The 7225-nt window shown below is 35.8% G+C and overlaps 1 pseudogene; it reads left to right on the top strand.

Annotated features, from left to right (window-relative positions):
* The first annotated feature begins 1568 nt into the window (after positions 1-1568).
* LOC143610416 (2-oxoglutarate-dependent dioxygenase DAO-like) lies at positions 1569-5394 on the top strand (annotated as a pseudogene).
* Positions 5395-7225: the final 1831 nt, after the last annotated feature.

The following is a 7225-nucleotide window of genomic DNA, read 5'->3' as shown; positions in this document are numbered from 1 at the left end:
GGCTTGAACTGACACACCGTTTCGGTTGTGTATCCGGCACCGTCTCCTCCACCAGATCCGTTTGGCTTGACCTGAGCACCAGTGTCAGGTTTTGGGGGTTTAACAAATTGGCGTACATGCCAAAGTGCGTGTTGGAAAAATTATACGCACGGGTTGGAGCAAAATGAAATTTATATTTCCTTGAGGGCGGTTGTTGGGGTCGAGAAAAGTAAAGGCATAGTTTAGGGGAATTGGTTTTGTGTGTCGGGGGAGTTCGTTTGTTAGTTGAGCAGCGTATTGCCCAAAACCGAGTCATGGGGTTTTCGGGTTGTTTCTCGGATTCATTTTTGTATGTGTGTGAAGAATTGAAAGATTGAAGGAGGTATTTTCGTTTGAAAGAGTTGGATTTTTGTTGAAGAATGTTGTATGCTTTTTGTTTAAGATAGTGGGTATATATATAATGTGTTGGGTAAAAATTTTTTCTTTTATTTTATTTTAGATCTGACCGTTGTAAACGGTCATATGATTAAATATTATTATTTTCATTTTCAATTCCAAACCCAGCGGCAAATACATGTCCTCCCCCGTCCCCGTCACCATAAAAAATCGTCGAGGAGGGCGGTGTTCACGGCAATGTTGGGGACGACCCCCCCCTCTTGTCGTCCCACTACACTCTGCCTCGCATGCGTGGTTACCACCATTCTCCCCACGAAAAATAAAAAGAATAAAAGTGAATAAGAAGGGGTGTTTCACTGTTTCATTCTCTCATGCTTCTCATGATTGTTGCTAGGGGTGTACATCAGTGTATGGGTCAGTTTTAAGCTAAATCCATAATCATAACCATAACCAATATGTCGGTTAATAAACAACCATAACCATAACCAATTCGTTATGACGGTTTCGGTTAATCGGTTTTGAAGATTATGACGAGCCAGTTATGGGTTGGTTAACCGTAACTAAAATAATGTAATTGATCCGAACCAAATAAAAATTAAAAATTACATGACATGGCTCAACAAAATATATAATCCATAATATTAATAATATATATATTCAAACAAATAATAAATGATTAACTTTTTAGTCAAAATTAAATCATATAATAAAAAATTGAGAGCATTATTAATTTATTGCCTTCTTTAATTTTAACAATAAATGATTCTTTTTAGTCAAAATTAAATCATATAATAAAAAATTGAGAGCATTATTAATTTATTACCTTCTTTAATTTTCTTCAAATTATCAACAAGTCTTCTAATTACACTCTATAAAGTTGAGAATCTTGTAAATTGGGCGGTTCGGTTATTGCGGGTTTGAATTATCTTTAACCAAAACCGACCCGTATTTAGCGGTTTTCAAAAATTCATTCAACCGACCCACTGGTTATATCGGTTATCGGTTAAAATTGGTTCGGTTATATCGGTTATGGTTCGGTTAACGATTATGACGGTTAATTTGCACACCCCTAATTGGTTCGGTTATAAAAGTTCTTTGAAAATATAATTTTAAAACATATACTGGTCTCATTTGACTCCCTCCTATAAATTACTTAATTACAAAGTATAACCTGCTATAATTTAGCTAACACAATATGGCCAGTATCCCTGTGATCGATCTACATGATTTCCCCAACCAATTATCCAAATTGATCGCCGCGTGTGAAGAGTGGGGCTGTTTTCGGCTTCTCAACCACCACGAAATCCTTCCCGTGGCGCTGATGTCCGAGATGAAAGCGGTGGTTAGATCACTCTTTGAGTTACCAATGGAGATGAAGCGCAGGAATGTCCACCCCATCCAAGGAATTGGATATGCGGCTCCGAGGATCACCAATCCAGTGCACGAATCATTCGGCTTTTACAACATTCGTGCTGTAGATGATTTTTGCTCTCAACTGGATGCAGCACCTCATCAAAGGTATCTCTCGGTTTTAGATTTCACCTTCATTTCATGACCGTTGACATCAAGGAACAATCCAACAAGTAACTTCTGTTTTTCAATACTACATGGGCCATTGGATTGATTAGCACGGTCTTCTTTTTGTTTTTTTAAGGGAAAAGAGAAAAGGCCAAATAAAACAAAACACATGCAAAGATGCAAATGAAAAATCCAAAATTTCCTTTTATTATTTTCTTCTTTTCTCAGTGTATAATTAACAATGTAGTTTTAAATTGTACTTGATAATTTACAACGTCGGTCCTAAGGATTCAAATGCTTCGACCAAGTCAAAAGAAAAATAGCATTAACGAGAAAACTATTTTTTTCCGAGAGAAAAGAAAAGCCCATTCATCATTCCCTTTTAGTTGTGACTTGTGAGAATGGTCCTGACCACGCTCATAGTTTTCAATTGGTGATGTGTCATCAATTTATTTATTAGTTTGGACTTTTCTTTTAATTTTTAATATTAATTGTTAATTAAAAGAATATAGAATTGTGGTTGTAACCCTCCGGTGTGGGCGTTGAAGGAGGGGTCTGGGGCGATTTGGGGGATGGAATACCCGTGGGGGGCGGTATTGTGAAGAAGGGGCGATGTGGGAGTGGTGAGTGGGACCATCAACTTTTCTCTCTCTCACATACACACATGTATATATAATGAGATAACAAAGGGCAACAAATCTACGTGACGATGATATGGCATTGTGAAGGGGCAACGTTGCCCCCTTCAAACAGCTTAAAAGCTCATAATAAAAGCTGGATCTTTCCTTTTAGGCTGAAGGATAAAGAAAAATTGTTTCTTACAAAAACTAAAAAAAACTAAAATTTCTATTTCTATTTCTATTCTAACATAGGAGACTGTTGTGGGTGAATGATGAATAAAACGGTAAGATGTTGAATGATGAAGACTAAAGAATCATGGATATAACGCATGAACTTGTAGTCATTTTCAACCACCCATCATCATCTTCCTCTGTCATATGCCTGGCCTAAGGGGAGGGCGAGGAGGGCGACAGATCCGGATCCATTCTTTCAAGAGGCCCATAATTTGTTAAAAAAATAAAGTTTTTACATATATATATTTTGGTTTAACACAAAAGCCTACAAAATAACTCTTTGGTTAAATGAAACGTGTTCTAGACTATGGAAACAAATGTCATGGATTAAGTTCCCACAACTAGTGTTCTTTTATTTTTATTGAAAAAACTTTCGTTTGTGTTTTATATGATTCCTTTTAGTAACATGTTTATTTTTATTTGTTTGTTTTGGGCTTTTAAAAGACAACCTTATTGGTAAAATTGTCAAATTTTCTATTACATAATTAATTGAGAGTGCGAATTTAGAGACCCGCTTTTTTACTTGTTCCAAGTCTCAAAATTTTAATAGGTTCTTGGAGACGACCCTGCTCTGTCACTTCAGTCATCGATAGTGGCATAGCATGCAGGAGAAACCAAAAAATTGCAAACCTGGCTCTTCTCGTTCAACTTTAAATACTTTAGTGAGACAACCTAGAGGGTCAAAAGACAAGAAAGCATAACAAAAGCTATAATTAAGTAATCCGTTAGTGATTATTGGATTTTAGCTTATAATTTATCCGTCATAGAAAATTTTATGGGTAAAAATATAAATTAGAAGATTTTTTTCCTTTACTACTGTTAAGGAAATATCAGAAAAATGTTAGAAATTTTGGACAATAATTAATATTTCTTAGTACTTGTACTAATAAATAATAATTGGTAAAGATGAATGTGATATCGATACTCTAAAGTATATAGTTGCGAACATGGACATTGGTAAAAATAGAAATAGGTTTGTCTCACATTGGTAGAACGCTTGAGAGTCGCCTTAGCATCTTGGTGGTTGAGCCAAGTGACATGTGTCGATTGTGTAGCATGAACCCGTGATGAGTCAGCAGCTAGGTGTCATCTTCTAGTTGTCCGCGCTCCACGTACTACTAAGTGTCAAACTCATTGGTGAGTCGGATGACACGTGTCGTCACTTGCTTTATCTTGCGTCAAGTGTCGAACTCATTGATGAGTCACGGGACACGTGTCACGTGGATAGCTCTGGATGTGACACGTGTCATGCTGACTCATGACCAGAAATTTTTATAAATAGCAAGGCAAGGAGCTCATTTGGAACACCGAAAACTCGGATAAGTCACATCACTATACACACTCGACCTGACCACACAACGCCTAACCAGCTCGTGTTCTCAATTCCAACTCTCTCTAGATCCCGAACTCTCGTTACAAATAAAGTTCGGGTGCTAGGGTAATCCCGGCAGTACATACTGCTTCGGCTGTTGTAGCCTGGGAAACAGACGGGCTCGCGGAAGTTGCCTGAAATCTGTTTTAAGAGACCTCTGTTTAACAGAAATCCTCAGCCACAGCCGAGAACCACAGTTTGTTCAGTTTTGCAGCTAGAAAGGTGTAGACGTTTTCAGGTAATCAAGACGGATTCACCAAGGAAAGAGATGTACAAGAAGACATGACTCGGAGGTGATGCTCGGATCTCGGTGAACACGAGCTAGAAGATGTGAGCGCGGTTCCGGTGTGGATTCAACACGATGATTAACTCGGCTCCGGCCCGGTTTCAACTCATCAAAGAATTTGGTGTTAGAGCACAAGTTAGGGACTTCGGTATGAATCAAGACATACATATATGTATATATATATGTACCACAATTTCCCAAATTGTATAAAGAGATTATTTATTTGTTTTATTAATATTGTTTAATAAAATCGTGATCCATGTACTACAAGAAATATATGATTACTTATGTTGAAAGTATAATTACGGGGTTTCCATGTAACAGAGATACGATCATAAGATACGTTGAAGCAGTACATGAGCTTTTTGTGGTGATGGTAAAGAAATTAGCTCAAGGGTTAGGGGTGAAAACTAAAAATATTGGAATGGAGAACTGGCCATGCATGTTCAAGCTAAACAAATACAACTTCACCCCTGAAAGTGTTGGATTCCCAGGCATCCAAACACACACAGACTCTGCTTTCCTCACAATCCTCCAAGACGACGAAGCCGTTTGCGGTTTAGAAGTCATGAACAAGTCCGGAGAGTTCATTCCTGTCGACCCATGGCCCGAAACCCTTGTTGTTAACATTGGTGACATGGCAACAGTAAGTGATCTTTAAACCACTTTTTAAGGTGCAGCATGTTTTAAGCTGATAATGAAGTATTAAACAATATTATGTTGATTTGATGATATTGAAGATATGGAGCAATGGAAGATTCTACAACGTGAAGCATAGGGTGCAATGCAAAGAAACTAAGTTGCAAGTGTCAATCGCATCATTCCTTTTAGGACCAAAAGGTCAGAAGTTGTGGACGATGAGCATCCCCAAAAGTACGTCCCCATCACATATGAAGATTACAGGAAACTGAAGTTCTCGACAAATTTGCATGCGGGTGAAGCTCTTGAACTCTTGTACACACCAAGCTTAGACAAGATATGAACCATGTATGGTTAGGGATTAGTATGAAGTAAAATCGAAATTGATTTGCAGTTGATGAAGAATATTGGAATTGCTTTAATGATTTCTATTGTTACAGAAGAATGACTGTAGTTATACAAAACATTTTTAATCTATGAAGCGTAGGAAGTCATTAGGACGTATTTTGGGACGAATAGTATACGCATTAATATAAATTCTCATCATGATCAGACATCAGATTATTATTATGCAACATATATAAATGATTTACACTTTTATCCATTTGTAAATCTAATTTATCATTCAAGATTTTGCCCATTTCTTGATCTAAACCATGCTTAAGTGAGGTCAGGGTTTATTATTCGAGCATGGGGTCTAAATGGAAGCAGCCAGTCATTCTATTCCTACGGGATAGACGCAATTTAGTAAAAGTAGGTCTACAAGGCCAACTACTCGCTACAAGCTGGTATGGCGCTGAGGCGAGTTTTTTTAACTCCGCCTAGTTACTATAAATCGATCAAAATTGGTCAACCTTAGTCAAAATCACATCTAGTCGGTCAACTTGTGCCGGTTTTGACTTAAAAAATAAAACATAATTCGTACTTCTGTTATATTAAAGAAAAACATCATGATTTACAATTTTTAGAATAATTTAGTATTTAAAAATGTATTTCTCTTATTTATATTGATATGGTAAGGTTAAAATACAAAGTAAAACAAAAATGAGAATGATGATAAGGAATCTAATTCATTAATCTTATATTTGGATGATTAAAATTAATTTAAAAATAAAAATTGATAAGAATGACATTAAGGTAATAACCCATTTATGATGATTTTTCTCTTCACATGTAGGGCACCTGGCAATTCCCCATCATTTTAAAACATACATAACTTTTTTATACGACTTTTTTAAAAAAAAAATCACCATAATAACAATCGTTTTTTATCTTTAATATGAACATCATATTGTTATATAAAAATAAAAAATAAAAAATAGTGGTTTTTTTTAAATTGTGTTATTTGATTGTTCATTGTGTTTTTAATTGAGTTTTTTATGCATTGTGTTATAGATTTTAGTCATTGTGTTTTTCAATCGGTACTCATATTAAAAATAAAAATTGAAACAAAGATTATGTCATTGTATCTTTTTTGGTCATTGTGTCTTTGTGCTTAACATTTGTCTTTCTACATATCATTGTGTTTTAGTCCTTGTGTATAGGGGTGCAAACGAGCCGAGCTGAGCCCGAGCTCGACTAGGCTCGAACTCGGCTCGTTTAACTTACACAGAGCTCGAGCTCGGCTCGTTTTGAGCTCTATTTTCAAAACTCGAACTTGGCTCGTGAGTAGATTTTCAAGCTCGAGCTCGGCTCGGGCTCGAATCGTTTACTATATATCAATTATTTTTTATATAATTATAATTATTTTAATATATTTTTTCTATTATAATTTTATGTACAAAATAATATATATTATTTAGTTATTTTTATTTATTTTTTCATTGCATTATATATATATTAATTAATAATTATTAAATATATATTCTAAACAATTTTATAAATGACAGACTCTTTTAGGTAGGGGTGTTCTTCGGGTTATTTATTCGGGTTTCGGGTTGTTTGGGTCGGGTTGTTCGGGTTTGAGCTCAAAACAAATTGACCCAAGAACCGATCCAAATAAGTTCGGTTTGTTCGGGTTTCGGGTTATACGGGTCGGGTAAATTCGGGTTGGGTTTCTGGTTTAACCAATTAAAAAAAATTCCACCTTTAACAATATCATAAATTAAAAAACCATATTCCGAGCCGTTATAAAACCATATTACAGCCATATTCAACAATAGCATATACTATTTAGCAAAA

The sequence above is a fragment of the Bidens hawaiensis genome, unplaced genomic scaffold (genome assembly GCF_021521415.1).
Source record: "Bidens hawaiensis isolate Kalapana, Puna unplaced genomic scaffold, B.hawaiensis_p1.1 tig00026220_1, whole genome shotgun sequence".
NCBI lineage: Eukaryota > Viridiplantae > Streptophyta > Magnoliopsida > Asterales > Asteraceae > Bidens > Bidens hawaiensis.
The sequence above is the reverse complement of the archived record's forward strand: the minus strand, read 5'-3'. Positions and strand labels throughout refer to the sequence as shown.